Here is a 23,094-nt window from a genome sequence, read left to right as displayed (position 1 = left end):
CGTTGAAGTAAAAAAACAGAGAAGTGCCTAAAACCTACACGTGCAATTTAACAAATGTTTCTAAAGGGAACACACGTCAAAAACACCCAGATCAAGGAATAGGACATCACCCCCATCTTCGAAATCCCCAGGTATCCCTCCCTCCTGATCATTGTCTTCTGTCCTCAAGAAATAATCCCTCTCCTGATTTTTTAGTAATCACTTCCATGCTTTTTCTTATATTTTGACCTCTCATGTATGCATTTTAAAACAATGTGGTTTAGCTTTGCCTGTGCTTGAATTTAGAGAAATCAGTTATACTGTATATATTTTGTGAGGGCTCCAAACACTCTCTTGTGGCATGTGGCTCTATTTGTTCACTCCCACTGCTGTATAGTATTCCATGGTATGAATATTACACAACTTACATATTATTTCTGCTGTTGGTGAACACTTGGGGTGTTTCCAGTTTGGAGCACTTATAAACAATGCTACCAAGACTATTTTTACTCACATATCCTCGTGCATATATACAAGGATTTTCCTAGGAATACTCTAGGTTTTAGATTCCCAAAATATGGAGATGAAATGAACATCCAGATAGGATTCATTGTATGTATTGGAAGTCTGTGCTTAAGAGACAAATGAATGAAAACAGAAATGAAGAATCTTACCTAATTCAATGAGCAAACTGTTGTTCAGGTTTAAGCCAGAAAGCTATGTCGTTTTTATGTACATATGAGAATATACAGTTCCACTCACTCTTGCTTCTTTTACTTTAAATGTAGGTATCATAGGTGTTTAGTTTGTGGATTTCTGAAGTTCTCAATCCTAGGAAAAAGGGAATGCAAAGTAGCCACTCAATTTTTTTGATCTTCCTTTTATCTTGCCAGTTTTGTGGTGGTTCCATCAGCTCAACTCAGTCCTATAATTATGGTATCTGTGTGCAGGAAACAAGATTTGGAAAGGAGGCAGAAACAGCTCCTGCTGACCCAGATCGATTTCTTCTGAGTGAATATCTGTAATTAGGCCAGTAATGATATTTTCCTGGAGAAAGAATTGAGTGAATTTAGGAAAAGGGTTTCAGAGCCCAACATGCATGTGTGTGTGTGTGTGTGGGGGGGGAGGGCAGGGGCAGTTGAAGTGCAAAATAAGAGTTCAGTTCAATATTTATCCACCCACTTTCTGCAAGAAACAGATTTTTAGTAACACGAATCCTGTCCTTTGAAGAGAGGAAGATCCTCTAAGAGTGAAGGAATATAAAAGTTTTAGAAAGAAACATGGGTGATTTAAAAAAATATTTTCATTGGGAAAAGCCATTTAAAACAAGTTCCTAAACCCAGAATTCACAAAACAAAAAAACTGGTAGTTTTAAAAAATTTTTATTTATTTATTTATTTGTTTTTGGCTACGTTGGTTCTCCGTTGCTGCACGTGGGCTTTCTCTAGTTGCGGCGAGCAGGGGCTATTCTTCATTGCGGTGCGTGGGCTTCTCATTGCGGTGGCTTCTCTTGTTGTAGAGCGCGGGCTCTAGGCGCACAGGCTCAGTAGTTGTGGCTCGCGGGCTCTAGAGTGCAGGCTCAATAGTTGTGGCGCACGGGCTTAGTTGCTCCGTGGCATGTGGGATCTTCTCGGACCAGGGCTCGAACCCGTGTCCCCTACACTGGCAGGTGGATTCTTAACCACTGCGCCACCAGGGAAGTCCCAAAACTGGTAGTTTTGATCAATATGAAATTTTAAATGTCTGTGTAAACAAAAATACCATAATGACAAAAGATAAATACATACCAAAAAAAAAAAAAAACTTTGAAATACACATGGCAGACTATAGGCTAATTTCCTGAATATACAAAGAGCTCTTACTAATCAATGAGAACAAAGACTAGTAACCCAACAGAAAATGGGCAAAGGTCAGGAATGGGTAATTTACAGAAAGAGAAATATAAGTGACTAATAGACATATGATAAGATGCTCAATGTAATTCCTAATTAAATAAACACAAATTAAAATGACAATATTAGCCTATCTAATGGTCAACGATTTAAAAGTTAGATAGAACCAGGACTTGGTGGAAACAGAAATTCTCATTCTCTCTTGGTCTGAGTGCAAATTGGCAATTCCTTCAGGAGATAATTTAGCAAGACCTAGCAATTTGGCAATATTTAGTACAGTTTAAAAATGCACAGGGCTTCCCTGGTGGCACAGTGGTTGAGGATCTGCCTGCTAGTGCAGGGTCCACGGGTTAAGCCCTGGTCTGGGAGGATCCCAACATGCCGCGGAGCAACTAGGCCTATGAGCCACAACTACTGAGCTTGCGCGTCTGGAGCCTGTGCTCTGCAACAAGAGAGGCCGCGATAGTGGGAGGCCCGCGCACCGTGATGAAGAGTGGCCCCCGCTTGCTGCAACTGGAGAAAGCCCTCGCACAGAAAAGAAGACCCAACACAGCAAAGATAAAATAAAAATGCACAAACTCTTTGAGCCAGCAATTCTACTTCAAGGAATTTATCCTACAGATATACTGAAACAAGTGAGTAAAGATAAATGTGAGAGAACATTCATTGTTACATGGCTTGTATTGTCCGAGGAGTGGCGTTGGTTAAGTCATTTGCAGTACATCTTTACTGTGGTTGAACGAGGTAGATCTGTGGGTCCTGATGTGGAAAGATCTCCATGGTAGTCACTAAAGATGTCCCCAAATGTTCTGCCTCTGTTCTCTCTCCCCACACAGGGTAGGATTGCATTTTCCCACCCTCTTTGAAGATAGGTGTGGCCAATGATAACCAAGCAAAAATGACATATGTCCCTTCTGGGCCAACACCTCGAGTGTTGGTGTGTGATATCCCCTTCTCCCTGCCCCAATGACTGGACACACATGTTGGGATGGGACCTGGGTCTCTGAGCGACTATGATGAACATGAATATCTTATCTACCCAGCTTAGACAGGTAGTAGGAGGGGGAAATAAACATTTCAACCACTGAGACAGTGAATACTTTTCATTACTTCAGCATATTCCAGCCCATCATGACTAATACAATCTCCATGATAATTAAGTGAAAAAAAACCCAAGTGCCAAAAGAGTGATCTCATTCATTTATATTCGTGAGTGTTTAGATGCTTAAGAAATTTCTGAAAGGAGAAATTTAATAGGGCTTACAAAAAAGAGGCAGAAATGAGAAAGGCAATTTCTGCTTTTCACATTATAACCTGTACTGTTGTGTTTAAAAAAATAAAAACATGGTAAGTTTAAATTTAAAACTAGCTAATGTTTCCACAAAAAGATTCCTACAAGAATGTTCATGGCTGCCTTATTCATAGTAGCCCCAAACTTGAAATGGCCCAGATGTCCACGGAGGATGGATAAACAATTGCAGTATAGTCATGCAATGGAATACTTACTATCCTGTAGTGGAAATGAATGAACTACACTTAAGGTCATAAGACAGATACTCATACAGATAAGACCTTGAGCAAAAGAAGCTACACACAGAAGAACAGGTACAGTTGATTCCATTTATGTATAGAAACTGGCAAAACGAATTTATGGTGGTGGAAGTTAGGAGAGTGGCTATCCAGCAAGGTGCTTGAGTTTTGTCTGGGGATGGGCTGGGGGAGGGGCGGGCTTCTGGGGTAAGGGCTGCACGGCTGTGCTGTTTGTGGAAATTCATGAAACTCTATCTTATCATAGGCGCACTTTTCCATATCCAGGCTGTACTTCAATTAAAAAGTGCAAAATCACATCTACTTGATATAAAGAATAAACAAACAGAAAGAAGGCAGCGCTGGGCCAGGACGGTGCTGGCCAGCGGTGCCCTGTTGGTAGCCGTTCCAGGTGGTGTGCAAGGCCGGGCACGTTCATGCACTGCAGCCCTGAGAGGCTAGGTCCCTGGTGTGAGCCCCCGAATAAATCCCGAGCAGGCTGCACCTCCCCTCTCATGCGTGACCTCGGTACCAGCCGCTTAGCACGGCATTAAAAAACCCTCTATGGACATCTGCTGGAGCCTCCGTGGTGAGCAGGGCTTTCCAGCGGGGACAGTGCGTCCTTGGCAACCCGGGCAGGAGCCTCATTCTGTTGCAGGAAAGATGCAGAAACACAGGCTCAGACAGGAGCTGCTGGCCTCTTGGCAGCGATGCTTAATTAGCTTCCTGCAGGAGACTTTGTTTTTAGCATCAAAAAAATTATCTAGTTGAAGCAATTTTACTGAACAAGGAATCAAATGAAAAACAATCTTATTGTTTAATCCATTCCTATATAGTGTAGTACAGGGGTCCTGCCTATTTAAAACTACTTTCATAATAATACTAAGGCAGTGTTTGCATTTGTCACTGTCATTCTCTCCCTAATGTACTGTAGTGTTTTATGTTTGCTAACACAAAAGATTGAGGGGAGAAGCACTTGGAGAATCCAGCTGTCTTCTTTAAGCATAAAAGCTGAGAGATTTGCAAACATGTAAAACAATGCCACTCTTCTGGCTAATTTTTTTTTGTTTTGGCAAATATAGTTATTTTTCATAAAAGAATATGATTTATGTTCATATGTAATGGGTTTCTTATTCTTATTTTAAATTAATTAATGAATACATATTTTTAAATTTTCTGTTTTAATTCCTAATACAGTAAATATCGATAGATGTAACCCACACAAACAACAACTCTTTGAGGTCTTCAGTAAATTTTAAGAGTGTAGAGGGGTCCTGAGACCAAAACATTTGTGAACTGCTGCTAGCTCTATAGTTTTTTCAAAAACTACTTTTTCCTTTTTTTTTTTAACATCTTTATTGGACTATAATTGCTTTACAAGGGTGTGTTAGTTTCTGCTTTATAACAAAGTGAATCAGCTATACATACACATATATCCCCATATTTCTTCCCTTTTGCGTCTCCCTCCCTTCCACCCTCCCTATCCCACCCCTCTAGGTGGTCACAAAGCACCGAGCTGATCTCCCTGTGCTTCTTTTGAAATAACTTTAGATTTACAGAAAAGTTGTAAAGCTGGTACCGAGTTCCTATGCACCCCTCACCAAGCTTGCCCTAATGTTAGCATCTTACATAATGTACATGGTACGTTAGCCAGAATGAAGGAACCAACACTGGTACATTACTATTAACTAAACTACAGACTTTGCTTGGATCTCCCCAGTTTTTCCACTAATGTTATTTTGTTGTTCCAGGATCCAATCTGAGATAGTACATTTAGTGCATGTAGTTTTTCCTAATTTTTAAAATTTCAGTAATGGTCTTTTTATACTTTTAAAATGTATGCATTATGGTGAATGCATAATATACACCCGGCTCTGTACTTACAATAGGTTATGAAAAGCTCATAAATCATAAGTGCAGAGCTGGATGAATATTCACAAACAGCATCCAGAACGAGAAACAGAATGTGACCATAGCTTCAGAACCCCCTTTCATGCCCTATTTCAGACACTACCTCCCCAAAGATAACCACCATCCTGATTGCTAACAGTGTAGAAGAGTTTTGCCTGGTTTTGTACTTTATGTAAATGGAATCATACAACGTGTGCTCTTTGGGTCTGGTGTTGTTTTTGCTCAACAGTCTGTTTGTGAGATTCATTCATTTGTCACGTGTACTGGCGGTTCATTCCTGTTGCTATAGAGCCAACTTTTTCTGTGCTGGACCAGAGAGTAAAGATTTTAAGTTTGTGAGCCATATAGTTTCTGTTGCAACTACTATAGTTTCTGATGCTGGTGAAAAGAGCCTTAGACAGAATATAAACAAATGAGCGCGACTGTGTCCCAGTAAAACTTTCAAAAACAGGCAGCAAGCTGGATTTGGCCTGCAGGTTATAGGTTGCAGGCCACTATATATAGTATCCCATTGTGTGAATATCCACAATTTACGGATCCGTTCTATTGCTGAGGTGTGTTCTAGTAGTTTTTCGTTTGGGGCTATTAGGAATGGTGCTGCTCTGAACATTCTAGTACATGAATTTCTCTTGGGTATACACCCAGGAGCGGAATAGATACCGCCTAATGGTTTTCCAATTTGATGGTACCAATTTACACTCCCAGCAACAGTGTATGAGAGTTCACTTATTCTGTATCCTTACCAACACTTGGTATTGTCTTTTGAGCCATTCTGGTAGATGTGAAGTGGTATCACATTATGGTTTTCATTTGTAATTTCCTGGTAATTAATGAAGTTGAGCAACTTTACATGGGCTTTTGGGAAGTGTGTGTTCAAGTCTTTCATTCCTTTACACTTACCATCAATGCATGCTTGCTATTTTAATTGCTTTTTCCACTTCAGATTATTTTATATGAACATTTTCATGTTTTTACATGGTCCACATATGTCATTAAAATTTTGCATAGTTGTCACCCATACTGCTGTATATCGTGTTGTTTTCATAATTCACTATTATCAATAGCCTGAATGCTTTTTGTTCAATATAGGTTTTGTGCGTGTGTGTGTGGCAGAGGGTTCTTTGGATTATACTTCCCAGAATAAGATTACTGTGTCAAGAGTTTGAATAATTTTATAGTTCTTGTTATATGTAATAATTGTATATTTTGTATTATGTTTTCATTGCTTAAAAATATTCTCTTACAGAGTTGCATTAATCGACTCTTAATTAAAAGGTACAGAAATTGAACTAGAAACAGTTTAAGCCTCATAGGGAATTTCTTGGGAGGAGGGGGAAAGGGGAGTTGTTATTTAATGGGTACAGAATTTCAGCTTGGGATGATGGAAAAGTTCTGGAGAAGGATAGTGCTGTTGGTTGCACAACAATGTGAGTATACTTAACGCCACTCCTCTTAAAAAGGTTTAAAATGTTAAATTTTATGTTCTATATATTTTACCACAATTTTTTTTAAAAAGAGGGGGAGCAACTGGGCGTGCTTCTGGCACGGCTGGATCCAGGGATCAAAGTAATATCATTAGGATTCTGGCCCTCTCACTCCCATATCTTCATTCTTTTCTTTGTGTAGGTTTCAGTCTCAGGTAGACTCTCTCCACAAGGCAACTGAGATGGTCACGAGCGTCACAAGGTTTATGTTCTCCTTAACCCTCAGAATCTTGGAGAATTTACCATGACTCTCTCTCCCCCAATGTTCATATCAGACTTTGAAAAGGGCTCTTGATTCACCCGTGTGGATCACATGCCCATTAGGACAATCACTATCTTCAGAAGAATGAGTTACTCTGGCCACTTGGGTCACCTCCTCATCACAGAATCAGGGGTTGACAGTTCCACCAAAGTCATGCAGAGTTGGGGAGGGGAAGCTCCCCAGAGAAAGAGACGACCTCTGTTAGCAGAAGGGAGAATTGGGGCAGGACAAAAACAACAGATGTCCCCTACATATGTTCTGGATTTCCTGTGTAACTCAAGCACTTCCAAAGAGAGCATTTAAATGTGTCACATAGCATTCCTATGTGATCGGCATTTTGTTTTTGTTATTTTTAAAAATTTTAATGCCTTGTGGTTTGACTATTTGGTGGACCGTATTTCTGCCTTTCTGCAAATACCAAACCTAGTAAGTTGAATAAACTCGTTAATGTGCGCTAAATCAATGAAAGAATGAGTCTTTGTGGTCCAATATAGAATCATAGTTTTTCGTATGTTTGTTTGCGAATGGTATGATTTAAGTACATTTGAGAAAAGACCATATGAACCTGTCCCATCTTTAGTTTCCCCACATGTCTGTTAAACTCATATTGTTTATGGAATTGTCTTCTAGCATGGATTACAGAGGCCCTGGAACGTAGTGAACACCCCACCAAGATTTTTACTGAATGAATTATTCAATGATATAGTATTTTCCAATATATTCTTTGTCTATTACTTCCTGAAATGGAATGTTGAGGGTTCCAATTAAAATAATATTTGTTTTTTATTTCTTCTTGCCTTTTTGTCCTTTTTTGTCCATTTTCTTTCCCTGACTTTGTTGCAATGGTTTCTGTAACACATACCTTCGGTATTTTTCAATTTTCATAATTTAATGTACATTTGGCCATTATGTAATGACCTTACTTATTGTACTGCCTTTTGCTATTACATCTGCTTTATCTGCTACCAAAACAGTAATCCCAGCTTTTCTTCTGTTCACATAAGAATATCCTCTTACACCGGGGCTCTGTTGATTTTTTTTGGTTTGTGTGTCTCCTGTAAGCAACAAATTGTTAGATTTTGCTCTTTTAACAGTCAATGAACTGCCTTTTTTTTTTTAACTGCCTTTTTTTTTTTTTTTTCTTTCTTAGTGGTACGCGGGCCTCTCACTGTTGTGGCCTCTCCCGTTGCAGAGCACAGGCTCCGGACGCGCAGGCTCAGCGGCCATGGCTCACGGGCCCAGCCGCTCTGCGGCATGTGGGATCTTCCCGGACCGGGGCACGAACCCGTGTCCCCTGCATCGGCAGGCAGACTCTCAACCACTGCGCCACCAGGGAAGCCCTAACTGCCTTTTTTAAGAGCAGAGTTCAGCCTCTTTACATTTAATGCTTTCATTGGTGAAATTTTACCATATCCCATTTCCTTTTAAATTTATTTAAATTTTCATTCGTTCTCTCCCTTTCGATTTATGGATTTTATGTGAGGTTCTTTCAACTTTTTGTTTCCTTTTGAATTCTATTAGAAGGTAACCTTAACTAATCTGTTTTTCTAAAGTTTTTGATTTATCAGGCTTTTACACAACTGTTTACTTCCAGTATTTACTTCTATTATTAACCTGGGATGCTTTGAATTCTCATGTAGGAATGTTAAAAGTCTAGTCTTAAAAACTTTATTCTCAGGCTTCCCTGTTGGCTCAGTGGTTAAGAATGTGCCTGCTAATGCAGGGGGCACGGGGTTCGAGCCCTGATCTGGGAAGATCCCACATGCCACGGAGCAACTAGGCCTGTGCGCCACAACTACTGAGCCTGCGCTCTAGAGCCTGTGCTCTGCAACAAGAGAAGCCACCGCAATGAGAAGCCCGCGCACCGCAATGAAGAGTAGCCCCCGCTCGCCCGCAACTAGAGAAAGCGTGCGTGCAGCAACGAAGACCTAAAGCAGCAAAAAAATAAATATAAATAAATAAATTTTAGAAACCTTTATTCTCTGCCCTCCTACCCTCAACCATCTATGGTTGTGAGATATTCTTATTAAAATTCAGGGAATTCCTTGGCGGTCCAGTGGTGAGGACTCTGTGCTTTCACTGCCGAGGACTCGGGTTCAATACCTGGTTGGGGAACTAAGATCCCGCAAGCCGAGTGTCGTGGCAAAAAAAAAAAAAAAAGAAAAGAAATCACTCTGTACCAATTATTTCCCAAAATATTTACAGATTTGGGACTTCCCTGGTGGTCCAGTGGTTAAGAGTCTGCACTTCCACTTGCAGAGGGCACGGGTTTGATCCCTGGTCAGGGAACTAAGATCCCGTATGCACAGTGTGGCAAAAAAAGAGGAAAAAAAAGAAAAAAATGTAAGATTTATTTTACTTTTTCTCGTCAAACTTGTCCTTTGGTGATATTAGAATGTACTAATTTATATATATATATATATATATACACACACACATATATATGTATATACATATATAACTGAATCACTGTACACCTCTCTCTCTATATATATATGTGTGTGTGTGTGTATGTGTACTTTGCTGTACACCTGAAACTAACACAACATTGTAAATCAACTATACTTCAATTAAAAAATAATTTGTAGCAGTTAAAGAAAATGTACTAATCTCTCATTTGCTTCTTGCTGATTGCAGACCTCCATCATCTCTAAATTTTATTTTTGTGTTAAACCAGATCCTCAAAGAGCTATGTACCTCTGCCCCATCTTGTAGGCATTTGTAGCATGATGTTTATGGAAATGTGCTTTGACATATGTTGAAGACTGTAATGAGAAGTAGCCCTATTTAACTATTTATTGTGGAGATGGTTTTGAAAGCTTGTTTTGTTTGTTTGTTTGTTTAGATATCTCAATGCCTATATGTGTGTGTGTACCTATGTATATATGTGAGCCTGAGGAGAATATTTTCCTTAGTAACAGTGGCATTGTGTAAATTCATCGTATTCTATCTGTGATGGGGCTGTTGGCAGTTGTGTTAAATTTGAAAGTCAGCTCTAAAAACAGTATGTAACCTTATATCATGAATTTTAGGCATTAACCTTAGCTTCATCTTATTTTTTCCTTCCTGTCCAATTTCTTCACTTTGGTTAGAAAAAATTGGGGGAGAAAAATTCTTATTATAGAGACAATTTATTTTATTTTATATTTTGTGTTGTATGCTACTAGAATCCCTTTTGGAATGAGATAAGTTTCAAAGAAAAACAAATAATAATATTCTTATTTGTATGTTCCAAGTCTGCTCAATGGATATTTCCCAAAAGATTGGCTGAGCACCTCCAAATTTGTGGCTCATCAACTGTGGACACACACCCATTAGAATTATGTGAGGCCGTGGCTTTGCTTGATAATCCACTTAAGTGAAGAATACTCTTCAATCTTTATGATAATCTTTAGCGTGGAGTTCTGTTGTCTCCACAAAGATCTTACATCCAAGGAAACCACAAGAGATCTCATTTCTGATATGATATTCACAAAATGACCTTAGAGATGGCCTTGGGGATTTATATGATGAAGGATTTTCATGTCCAATTTAACATTCAACTTAATGTTTGAAAAATAACAATGCCTTTCTGCACTTTCACCCACTTTGGTGGCTCAAGTTAACTAGAGATTCCCATGAGACCATCTTTACTAGCAATCCAATCCTTGTAGTTGAGTCTCTGCCAATAGTATTGGGTCAATTACGCATTTTGCTTCCTTGTTATGGATAAAGATGTAGTAGGAGAAATATTTATTAGTTTAAGAGTGGGGGGTAGCACTGTTTGTTGCTTATCATGTAGCCAATCCACCATCTACATTGCTAACAGAAGCCTGATTTTGTTTGGGCAACCATGTGCTTAGCTTCAGGGGACAAGGAGTCTTGAGTTTAGCTTATCATAGCCCTCTTGTTCCCCATCTCAAGAGACTTCCTTTCCTGTCTTCCTCTGCAGTTAAGAGTAGCCATGTGACCCATCAAGACCAATAAGGTTGGAGGAGAAGTCTGCTGGGGGCTTTCTGGAAAAAACTTACTCTTGATTAGAAACAGAGAGATGGGGAGAAGGTGGTGGTTTCCCTAGGTACACTTCCCTGCTTGCTTCCTTTGAATGTGCGTGAAGTTAATGTCTGGAGCTGTGGCTGCCATCTTGCAACAAGCCTGAAGGTGAGAAGCCAACATGCAATGGTGGGGGGAATGGAAGGTAGGAAAGCACCAGGTCTTCGGTGGTGTTACCTGCCGAACCAACCCTGAGCCCACCTACCTCAGATCTCTAATTAAGTAAACAATAAATGTCTTTAGGTTTTAAGATGGTGGTTCTCAAAGTGTATTCTGGGGATCCCTGAGACCCTTTAAGAGGTCCCACGAGAACAAAATTTATAATAGTGTAACTGAGCAGGACCCTATAAGGCCTTCCTGGGACAGGACCACCCCTCCCCCATGTCCTCCACCTGTCTCTTGTTTGTAGAAAACCTTTAGCCTCCTAGGCCTTCCCTGAGTTCCAAAGAATATATTTAATATATTTAATCAGAGAAGTGAGAAAATGCAGAAACAAAGGAAAACAGTCAAACAAGACAAAATAGTAGTTTGGCCATTAAACAAAGTCAGGACCTTTAGTTCCTCCTCAAGGGCTATAGATAATCTTCGGAGCCAAATCCTTTGAGCTGTTTTGCAGACACTGAAGCCCCCACCAGGTGGAAGAAGTTAACTGTCTGCTGCCCACAGGCACGCAGCCCCCAGACCAGCTGGAACCAGAAGGTTGATGTTGACTCCTGATGACCTCACCCCCAACCAATCAGAAGAATGTCCACCAGCTGATCACATACCCAGCAACCCTCTCTCTCACCCTGTCTTTAAAAACCTTCCCCTGAAAGCCATCAGGAGTTCGGGCCTTTTGAGCATTAGGTGCCTGGACTCCTTGCTTGGGGCCCTGCAATACACGCTGCACTTCCCTTCACCACGACTCAGTGTGAGTAGATTGGCTTTACTGCGCCGGTGAGGCGAGCCGGACCCAAGTTTGGTTCAGTAACAACAGTATTAAGATGTTATTAGCCCTTTTCACCCTCATTCTCTCATGAGCATACAGTGGGGTTTTCCAGAGGCTCCATGTTGTTTAATATCACAACAGATTGAAGGCAGAAGCTGCTAGAAAATCCAGCTGTCTTCTATTAAGTCAGACATGAAAGATTTGCAAAAATGTAACACAGTGTCATTCTCACTCATTTTTTTGTTTTGTTTTGGAGAATAGTTATTTTTCATAAAAATGTATTATTTATGTTGACATGCAATGGGCTTATTACTGTTATTTTTAAATGAATACAACTTTATTTTTTTTGGCCACACCATGTGGGATCTTAGTTCTCTGACCAGGGCTGTCCCCTGCATTGGGAGCGTGGGAGTCTTAACCACTGGACCGCCAGGGAAGTCCAAATGAATACAAATTTTAAAAGTTTCTCGGTTAACTGGGAAATACAGTATTAACTTCTAATACAGTAAATATTGATAGATATAACTCATATAAACAAAGGCTTTTGGAGAGCCTCAATAATTTTGAATGAAGAGTGGAAAGGAGTCCTGAAAGCCAAAAAAGTTTGAGAGCTTCTGACCAAAGGCGTTATTAGGTGGATTTTTCTGTTAACTGCTGCAGAAATTGTACATTTCTGAAAAGCATTCCTGAATGACTTGGAACAGAATTCTTCTTGGGTGAGAACTGTCTTTGTTTAGAAAAGCAAACTAATGGGCCATTGTGGTTTTAGAAAGATAGCAGGGCTGGGGCCACCTGGGAATGAGACAGAGAGGAAGCCAGACTGCTCAGCATAAGAAAAGAATGAGAATCTGGGGTGAGTTTGCTCCGGAGAGGAACAAAGGAGAGGGAAAGGGTCCTCGGTGGGGAAAGGGAGGTGGAGCGAGGGGTAGATGAATGGCTGAGGCTACCTACATTATGTCTTAAACTCTCCAAGTCCTCTGTCTGCTACACATTCACGACAGCCTTGGTGAGTGGCGTTTGGGGGAGATCAAGGACAAGGGGCTTTATTACATGTTAGGGTTGACAGGGAGTGGAGAGAAAACGAGGTGAAGTGTGGGTGATAGAATTCTGAGCAAACCCCGGAAATCAGAACCGGAAGTCACTAGGTAAAATGTACCCTTCACCACCCCACTATCCCATGATTCCCTGTAGATATTGGAAAAGGACACAGGGTTTCCCATCACAGGGGAATTTGAGAACAGTATATTAGAATTTCAAAGAGCTGCATCACTGTAGCTGGTGTCTGCATTAGCGAAGCGCTTGTCAGCTGTTTCCCAGAGGGTTTGGCATTTAACAGCTGAAAAGCTGCCCTCATCCCTTTCTAGGTGCCGGGAGACAGGACTCTTGTAACTCCTCCCCTCCTGGTGAAGACTTAAAAAGCAGGTACAGGTCTCTGGAGATCTTTTTGGATGTAGTCAAGTTGATTTTTCCAAACATGCAATCTCACCGTTTGATTTTATTACTGCTGCCCTCTGGGTTTTGGCAGGCTTACCTAAAAGTTGGCTACTTTTAAATGTTCATTTACTCTGTTTACAAAGAAAAAGGTTTCTCTTGCCAGCATGCTTTCGCTCAGATTTGGGGACTCTGTACTTATTTAATATGTTTTAAAAGTCTAATGAGGAGTTAGTGAGCATTTGGAAACTTTGCAGCTTTCAGGATGAAAGCAGCCATCTGTGGTTATGACATCATCTGTTAATTACCCCTTTGCAAAAATCTGCCTGAATGGAGAAGAGGTGGGTGTGTCTATGTGGGTATTTAACGTGATGATTAAAATATATTAATGATAGTTTTCACTTCTCAAGCACCCTACATCTTAGGATATTCTTTAAAAGTGCTTCCACAGGCTTTAATTAGCCCTTATAACTCTACTAGGAAGAAGTAAAACAGCTCCATTTTACAAAAGAGGAAAGTGAAACACAAAGAAGGGTCCTGTTTGGAGGTAGAATAAAGCTGCCTCCTCACAGCTCGGCACTGAGCTCAATCTTTCTCCTCTGCTTGACCAAGAACTGACATCACAAGCTTTAAATGAGAAGCACAAATTGGTTCCCATCTTGATACGCTAGACACCTGAGCCAAAACAGAACATTTTAGGGTTCATGAGAGATCATTACTTATTATAAGCCACTTGCTAAAGTTATCTAAACAAACAAAAAACAAGAAAACCAAAACAAATCAAAGGGACTATACAGCTGAGAAGTTCTGATTCTCAGTTTCCTCTGTAGTTTAACCATTTTGAGTTCTGGGTTATGTATGAAAATGTTCTAGATCAGAAAAGGAAAGCACGATTGCCAATTATTCCACTTTTTATAGGTTGTTTTCATTTTCAATGAAGGAAATATAGGAAAGTTGATAGGAATGCATGGAAGGAAATGCAGAGAAAAACATAAAATTTTCTTCCCACCAAATATATTTAGCTATGTATCTGAAAGGGGCCAAATGAGGAGCATACTTTTAAAAAGCTATTATGAAAAACTTTCAAACACACACAAAAGTAGAGGCACCCCCATGTATTCATCACCCAGTTTCCACATTTATCAACTTTCTGCTATTTTTGTTTCAATTCTCCCTGCCCCTTGTTTTGTGGGAGTATTTCAAAGCAAATCCCAGATACCATATTTCACCATAATTACTTCTGTATTTTTCCTAATGCATAGAATTTAAAAAATAGAACCATAATACCATTATCACACCCAACAGAAAACCAATTCTTTAATATTATCTAATAATCAATCTGTATTTAGTTTCTACTGATGGTTTCAAAATTGTCTGAAAATTGCATTGAATACTATCTCTTTTTTTGTTTTTGGCCGTGCCACGTGGCTTAGCAGGATCTCAGTTCCCCCACCAGGGATTGAACCCAGGCCAAGGCAGTGAAAGACCGAATCCTAACCATTAAGCCACCAGGGAACTCCCAGTGACTCCCTCTTTAGTCTCTTTTACTTAACAGGTCTTCCTTCTTCCCCTTCGTCCCCCATTCCATTCATTTGTTGGGAAAACTGGATCATTTGCCCTGTAGAACTTTCCACAGTGTGTATTTAGCTTATTGTATCTTTGGAGTCTTTTAACATATTTCTCCATCCTTCACATTCCTTTAAATGGTAGCTAGATCTGGAGGCTTGATTAGCTTCAGGTTCTTTTTTTTTTTTCCCTGCCCCAAACACTTCAATGGTAGTGCTCTGTGCTTTCTATTATTGTCAGATCAAGAGGTACCTAATGTCTGGTTGTGCCACCTGGGGGGTATGTTTAAGAACGATCCGTAGGATGCATGATTTCATTGCAATACAGTGATTTCCTCATTCTATCACTTCTGCATTTATTATGTGTGATTCTTTTATAAAGAAAAACTTTCCCTTATCAACTAGTGTATTTGGTTACCCTGAAATACAACCCATAAAGGAAAGGCAAGATAAATGCTTGATTCTTTCCCTTTAGTTATCACCTTTCAGAATAACACCCTAGTAACCTCAAAAGTCTACTGAGGAGTTTTTCAAATATCATTATAAACTCATGGATTTAACAAATATATTTATTTCATTTTACAGTCAATATTCTTATTGGTCCATCTTTGGCCAGTGGAACCACTCAACGTTCCTTCTACTCAAATATCTTTGATGGCTTATCTTCTGAAATAATAAGACGTTCCAGGATCACGTTGTACTTTGCCTGCCCCAGACCTGGAAACAGACTTTTTTTCAAGGAGCTCTGGTTCCTTTTACTTGGAAATGAAGACACCTACTTTTGACGCAATGTAAAGAGCGATGATTTCAAAAGAGACTCCAAGGAGGTGTACCTTTGGGCAATGGGCAGCGTTTGTTGAGTGGTACGCCAGGAAGGGACCCTGAGCCAGCTCTTCATTTACAGATGAGCAAACAGAGTTATCAGCCACAATCGGAGCTACGTGGCCGGGTCAGGAGGGCAAGGCTCTGGGACACCTTCCCCAGGGTGTGACCTTTGACAAGTCAGGCCCTCGCCCTGGCATCCCTTCCAGCCGGATATTCTGCGGCTCCAGGTACGTGACTAACGTTTCAGGCACAGATGCACCCTGGGACTTTCCCGGGCCTCCGTCCCGCCCCGCCGAGCTGGTGAGAGTGGCCCGCGAAGGAGGGGACGGGCGGGGGTTGAGGGCTGGGAGCCGCCCTGGCCCGGCTCCGGAGCCTCAGCGCCCTCTGGCGGCCGCGCCTGGTGGGGTGGGGCTTGGCGGGGGTGGGGCTTAGCGCCCAGCGGCTCCGCCTCTTCGCCCCCGGAGGGGTTGGGGCTGGGCCGGCGGATGCGGGCAGGAGCTGTAGAGGCTTCACAAGGACGTGACCTCAAGGGGAAAGAAACCACTGTGTCACGAGTAGTTGCTAACCGGGGTTAGCGAGCTGAACTAGTTCTCCGAAGCCCGGGGAGGGAGGGATGGAAGGAGGGGCTGGGCCGAAATGTCCAGACCGCTGACTCGCTGCCTACTCGCCCCTCCATTAGCGCTGTGGTGCGTCCTGCGCCCCGGGGAGGATGCAAGGGGGTGCGAGCCCGCACCCCGACTGTGTCTGGGCCTGCAGTTGGGGCGACGTCACTTCACGGGGAGTCCGCGGAATGAAGGCACAGTTTTCTCTGCCCCTCCCTTCCCCTCCCCCCAATTCCAGAAATGAGGCCCCTGAGCAGATCTAACTAGACCGTCGGAGCTGGTTTTCTATTGGAAGGTTGGACGTGAAAGGAAGTAGGATGGTTTGCTCATAGAGAACAAAGGAGTTAGATGCTGTAGCCACAGAATGGGTTCAGCCAAGGTAGTTTAGGGGTGCCTGGCAAGAAGGGGAGTGACTCCCCTCCCCTTCCCCCTTTCCCCTTCTCCTACTGCCGGCAGCGGGAGTGGCCACGGGGATGCGGAGAGATTGTGTCCCTGTCTTACTAGGGTCTCGGAATAACCCAGGGACTGGGAGACAGGAGGACTGGGTCCTAGCTTCACTTCCACTCAACTGTCAGCCTGGGGAGCTGGTCACTTAACCTTTGTGGGCCTCAGTTTCCCGACTTGAAGAATGATGGTCTGGACTAGATTATGGAATAGTTTCAAGTACTGTAAGGCATGGGAAGTGAGGGTATCTGTCCTGAGACCACCGAGTAAGTCAGAGAAGAAGGTGGCGCTGGGGGCCAAGGCTGTCATGTGCCCCAGTCCTCCTTCCATAGCCCCCCCCCAACCTCTGCCCACCAATTCTCACGTGGGCTTCGTTAGCAAACATTTGTGCACCACTGCCTGAATGCCAAACATAGGCTCAGCCCTGATGTTTGTGGGACCTGGGACAAGAGTACACACAGAGGACCACGTACCATATGTCTAAATATTTAAAAGTTATAAATCAAGCCAACAAACTCTTAAGTAAAATGTGTTCTACCCTTCTACCTTGACACATATACCTCCATGAATAACAATCTGGAAGGCCAGGTTCAAGTTTGGAATTCTTGTATTCCCCAGCGTTCTGAGCAGGAATGTGGTGGCACAGAGAGTGGCCCCAGCTCAAGGGCTGTGGCGTGGCTTCCCCTCTTCCCTGCCTGCGTCCATCCCACACCACAAGGGCCTTTTCCCACACACGTCCTCAAGTGCAAACAGATGCCCTTTAAGGGGCCACTTCTCCAGTGTGCACAGTGGTGGTACAGTCTACCCTTGGAGGATGGACTAAGAAAAGCGGGTTCAGAATCTGTTGGGCAGGGAGTCCTGAGGTGCGGTGGCCCAATTCCTGGAAATCCCCGCCCCTTCCCCCAAATAGTTGGAATAATCCTCCCACTTATTGGCCTATGAAATTACCCAGCCTATTAAAACGAACCACCCCATATTTCAAGGCTCTCTCACCTTCTGAGATGGCCCACGCTCTATCTGTGGAGCGTGTTACTGTCTAAATAAATCCACTTTTTACCTATCACTTCGTCTCCGAATTCTTTCGGTGACAAAGAAAGAATCTCGAATTCGCCAGGAACAGTCCCAGGTACCCAGAATCCGGTGGACATCTCCTTGGCACTTTGACTGCTCGTCCTCCATCTTGCCCAGTCTGAGGGTGGTACCTGCCAGGCGTTATGGGGGTGCAGACTTGGACCAAGCACAGCCCTGGACCATCTAGACACTCCAAAGGGCAGGGCTGATGCCTGTGGGCGAGGAGGGAGGATGCCAAGAGGGGCTTATTTCTTAGAGGAGGTAGTACTTGGGCTAAGCCTGCGGGAAGGTTGGGGTTTCAGCAGGTGGAAAAGTGGGGAAAGAAAGGAGCAAAGGCCTTGAGGATCAGCCATCCAGAGTCGGAATGTCTGTGAATTGTGACCATGGTGTAGAAAGGCTGGAGGCAAATCTGTGTCCTCGGAATATCGCCGTACCACGTAGGGTGCAGCCGCCAGCTGTGCAGCCCTCGAGGGGCAGCCTCACCCATCAGAGCAGGATGAGACCCTGCAGCCCATCCCAGGGCAACTCTGCATGGGGCAAGAGTCCCGACACCCCTCCCCGCACCATGCCTCCTTGGTAATCAGCATTTCCTTACCAATTCCAAGTTGGGGAAGCTTAGCTACTCCCCCAGCCGCCCTGATTTGCTGTAAGAGATGAGCCTGGAAAGAAGTTTTCTTTAGGAATTGGTGCGTCGGCCTCATTTTGCCTGCCAGCCAGAGGCTGCTGGAGAAGGAACGACCCCTCATCTCCTCTAGAGCAGCCTCTACCAAGGGCGGGAGTTGGTGGATAAGTGCCCCAGCTCCCTGCCCTGCAGGAGAGAGAATTCTGAGACGTGTGCTCTGTCTCGAAGAGCTTGCCAAGGGATTAGGCTCCGCTTGGTCACAGCACCAACTTGTTTGATAACACCATTGATTTCTACCTTCCTCGCTCTCCTGCCGGTGCTTCCGCAATTGCTTCACAAATCAAGTACTTCCATTCGTATCATTGTCCCAGGACCTGCCTCTGGGGGAATCTGAACTAAGCATAAGTACATTTCATGTTGCAGTTGGGCCGGGGCTTCGTCACCAGTAAATAAAAGAGTGGAATGACGCGATCGCTGACTTCCTTCCCAGGCTCTGCTGGAGTTTACCTCATCCTCCTGCCTCGTATCAAATGGAAACAGGGCACTTTGCTTTGTTTAACTCGGTGCCAGGCTGAACATGCCCTCGAGCGCTGGCCCTGCGGAATGGTCGTGTTTCCCTGTGGTGTGTGTGTACATGTGTGCCAGCAGGAGTCGGGAGCAGAGGAATGCAAAGAATCTGGTTTAGTATCCAAATCCTTCCTGAGGGTGCCCATCGGAGGCCGCCGAAGTCTGAACCCCTGAACCCGAGAAGGAATTTTGTCTTTTCCTATCATTAGAGGCCCCGTGCTGAGTCCCTGCTTGCTGCCTCCAAACCAGTGCAGCAGGAATTACAAAGAAACACTAGGGGTCCCTCCCTCCCCGCCCCCCACACTGCTGATGGAAGCTTTTCTAGATGGCCACCTGCAAAGGCAAAGCCTGGCGTCCTGGGCTGCCTCTATATCACGGGCTCACTTAGCTTACCCCTCCTCCCTTTTCCTGCCCGTCTAATCAGCCACCAGCTACATGGAGACAGAGAGCCAGCACTGGTGCTAACTGCCCCGGCAGCCCCCGAGTGGCTGGGGGCCTGCTGTCTTGCTCTCTGGATAACAGGGTCCAGTCTGAAGTTTCTCCTTGGGGGCATGACAGTCAATTGCACTTCCTGTGACAACCCCTCCCTCCTTGCTTTTCTTCCCCTTGGGAACTAGGTTTTGATGACGAGGCTGCTTGTTCCCCAGTTGCTGTCAGTGTGACTAGCTGGCCCAGTGAATGGGCCCTTCGTCTCTCCCCCGACAGGCTTCTCATTGCTCCTTACTTCCCACTCGGGAGAAATGTCTGATTTCACAGGCAGAGGCGGTCTTCCTGAGGGAGAGCCTTGGTTTAGAGCCCCAGGCCCACTAGCCTGCAGAAGACTGAAGGCAAGGTGGACCCAGTAAGCACAGCCCAGGGTTGTAGGTGCCGACAGGCTGCTCTCACAGCCACGTTTCAGTCTGTGGCCTGCTGCAGAGGCTTCAAGGGGCCAAGGTTTGGAATGAAGGCTGCAAGGCTGCCCCCAACATGAGCGGTCACAAGGGGAGAGCTGCCTACCGCTCTCACCTGGGCAGGGCGAGCCCACCCCTGGGGACAGGGACTTCATTTGGGGGGCTCCCTTCGCCCACATCCGTACCCCATCCCCAGTATGGCTTCCTTCCCAGCAGAGGTTATGACAAGTTCAGCCGTATTTTGGCTTTCAAGACCCAAATGGAAGAAAACAAAAATTCCCCAGGGCACAGCAGCCTCAGATGCTTAGCTTCACACCCCGAGACCTCTTTGTGGGATGGGACTCCTGGCCCATCAGCACCGGCACACCGAGGCCGTGACAGCCAGGATGTAGCTGGTTGCCATGGATACCTGGGAGCTTGCTCAAGCAGAGCTGAGGGCCAGACCCTACAGCCAGGCCCGGTGGATCTGCTGGGCCCAGAAGAATGTGAGGGCAGCCGAACTGCTGCCACCACCTTGAGCAGACCCCCTTCATCACTCCCCTAAACCAGGGCTTTCCGCTTTAGGGAGCATAGGAGTCTTGTTAAAATGCAGACGCTGATTCCAGGGGTCTCGGGTTGGGGTAGATGTGCTGAGACATCCCCATTCCTAACCAGCTCCCAGATGCTGCTGCTGGTCTGAGGCCACACTCTGAGTCCTGATGCGTTTGAGAAATCTCAGCCAGCTTCTGAAAATGGCCCACGGACCTGCTGCCTTACGGGGTGGCAAGCATGGCCTTGACCCCAAAGCCGGGACTCTGAGCTTCGCGATAGTGAAAAGCCATCTCCAGTCTGTTTTTGGATCATCCGCCTTCAACCACTCCACAGAGAAAGGAAAGCAGCAGCCTGCATTTCGGGAAAACATCATCATTTTAAGCTGTTCTGTCCCTTCCCCACCTCTCCGAGTGATATGACATGTCCTTGTTGAAAATGCAGATAATGCTATTTGGCAGGAAGCCAATTTCTGGCTGCAAATTGCTTGGGGCTGGGGTCAGGGCAGGAGGCGGGGTCTGCGGAAGGTTTAAGGAGAGAAAGGGGCCAGGCAGATGGAGAAGCTGAGGCCTGGGGATAAAGCTGATTGGTGTGTTAGCAAAATCTGTCACTGGCTTTGGTGATTCGAAAGGCAGACACGTTCTCTCATCTCTGTTAATCCTCATCTGATACAGGATTTTCCTGCCATTAAATCTGGAGAAAGAAAAATAGGCACACTCAAACCTGCATAAGCAACTATTTCTCCTCTGCCCCGGCTCACCATCCTCCCTGCCCCCACTTTCCTTCTCTGTCGAATCATTTTTAGCATCTGTGGCTGCTTGACTTGGGAGATGGATGGGCTGGGGGAGCCGAAGGGCACCTTGGAGGAGGAGCGCTATCAGGCAGAGCCCCAGGATGGTAAGCAACATTTGGGGACTATTCACTAATGCTTCTCTGCAGAGGTTTCCTCTCTGTCCATTTCCTTGCTGGGTTGTCAGTGAGTCCGTGTGAGTTGCTGCTGACGAAGGGTTTCCAAACACATCCAAGCTGTCAGTTTGGGGGGAGCATCTGATTGGCTGTTGTCACTGGTTTTTCTTAACCCAGCACCAAGGTGATGGGGAGAAATGCGTGCAGAGAAGAAGGGGGAAAGGCAGGGCATTCAGGAGGAAGTGGAGGTATAGAGAGGGGCCTGAGTGACCTGGTTGTCAAGGGACCCCTCCTGGGCACCCGGTGACCTGTGCTCTCTCCCCTTAGGTAGGGATTCCACAGCTGGGTGGTTTTAAGCCACCAGGTGCGTGAAAAGCTGCGGGATGCTGTTCCTGCTGCTGCATGGTGAGTTCCAAGGCCCCCTCCTTCCGTCCCCTAGCAGACACCTGCCAGTGGGTGTGGGGGTTGGGAAGTCAGTAGAAGATGCTAGAACATGCGTGGAAACCACAGGGCTTCTACCCAAGAAGTGTGGGCTTCAGGTGGCTTCCATGAAAGCTGTACCTGGACACCAATACTTCTGATTAGGTTTCACTGAATGTGCGATCATGGGGGAGGGTACAGAGAGTTAAAGAAAACAGCAGGTCGGGGCGGCGGGGTGGTGTTTTTGTTTGTTTTAAAAACAAAACTCCCGAGCCAAATATATGAAATAAACTCTTGGTGGTTTTCTTATTCTAATTTCAGATATGAATTCATTGATGTAATTACCAAAAACTATAGTGGTTTTCTAATCACATTATTTTAAGCTCAAGAGATACGGGAACATATGTATATGTATAACTGATTCACTTTGTTATAAAGCAGAAACTAACACACCATTGTAAAGCAATTATACTCCAATAAAGATATAAAAAAAAAATCCCTTAAAGAAATCATCTTCCTAAAGGAGGAAGACGACATGAAAAATATCATGTTGGAATTATGTAACTATGGACGTTTAGGAATTTTTTCCAAGTTTTTTGGTCCTATTGTTATATGGGTTTTCATATAACAAGAAGACTCATCCCCAATTTTTTTCCACACCTCTACAGCTCCAGGTGTTCCAACCCAACAGAGATAGCCCAAGGAAAAATCCCTTGTTAAGTTCTGCAGTAAGCAATTTACACAGACTCTGTTCTTCTGACCCTCAGGTGAATGTATAATTATTTGAGGTTATAACGACCCACATAATAGACCTCTCTATGCCATGCTGGCAGAGAAAATGTTACCAGATAAGTCTAAGAACGGTAGTAATAGAATTTTCTTATTCTTTAATTCCACCTTTTCAAAAAGTAGAACTTGCTGTATTCAAGGAATCAACAGGTACACACTGTACCTTCAGTACACTCTAGGGATATCATGAGAGAGATAATTGCATATCCTTTGTCCTTGAGAAACTTACATTCTTTAATGGCCGACTCAATAAGTAAATGAGAAAAAAAAAAATTGGAACAAGGCTCAGGGAACAGTATGGATAAATAGGACATGACTTCCTAGCTGCAGGAGTCTCCAAAGGATAGAGGTTGACATTTATATAATTACAAACAGTCAGCTCCTTGCCATTTCTCCTACCTAGAAAGGATATGAAGTTT

General features: G+C 44.0%; 1 long non-coding RNA gene across 1 annotated transcript in view; it reads left to right on the top strand.

The window, feature by feature from the left end:
* The window catches only part of LOC137217641 (uncharacterized), a 54,435-nt gene extending 32,585 nt beyond the window's left edge, over positions 1–21,850 (top strand). Inside the window, exons 2-3 of the long non-coding RNA XR_010940158.1 lie at positions 15,597–16,063; positions 21,794–21,850. This is a non-coding gene — a long non-coding RNA (uncharacterized lncRNA). The remainder of the gene's footprint in view (positions 1–15,596; positions 16,064–21,793) is intronic.
* Positions 21,851–23,094: the final 1,244 nt, after the last annotated feature.

This window comes from Pseudorca crassidens, chromosome X, assembly GCF_039906515.1.
Source record: "Pseudorca crassidens isolate mPseCra1 chromosome X, mPseCra1.hap1, whole genome shotgun sequence".
Lineage (NCBI taxonomy): Eukaryota > Metazoa > Chordata > Mammalia > Artiodactyla > Delphinidae > Pseudorca > Pseudorca crassidens.
The sequence above is the reverse complement of the archived record's forward strand: the minus strand, read 5'-3'. Positions and strand labels throughout refer to the sequence as shown.